Below are 455 nucleotides of genomic sequence, written 5' to 3'. Positions count from 1 at the left end.
TGATAACTTTTACACTCATGTAGTCATGTCAGCCTACAGAAGTCGTCACCGCATCGAAAAGTAGAATAAAAATCTCCCTTAAACATACTGAAGGTCAGCGATGTAAACAGATAAGGAAATGTTGCTTGAGTGTCGCCGCCTCTGTCCACGATCCCACGCCATAGCCAGAAACTCCACAACCCGGTCCCCTGCTCATGGTCATCCCAGTATCACTGGTCGCAGCATTAAGGGTATTAGCAACATGTATATCAGATGCGCGTTTTTTGGTAATGTAAAGCGAGATATAGTCAACAGAACATGTTTATAAAACAAAATCTATTTACACTCAGATGCCATTGCCGAGGGCTAAGTAAACAATTTCATCCCCTTTCAAAGTCGGTTTATATACCAAAATGATATGCAAACAGACACACTCGTAAAGAAGATATCAATGGTACTCTATTTGCTTTTTTGGC

Source organism: Penaeus monodon, chromosome 22 (assembly GCF_015228065.2).
Source record: "Penaeus monodon isolate SGIC_2016 chromosome 22, NSTDA_Pmon_1, whole genome shotgun sequence".
Classification (NCBI taxonomy): Eukaryota; Metazoa; Arthropoda; class Malacostraca; order Decapoda; family Penaeidae; genus Penaeus; species Penaeus monodon.
This window is presented reverse-complemented; position numbering follows the sequence as displayed.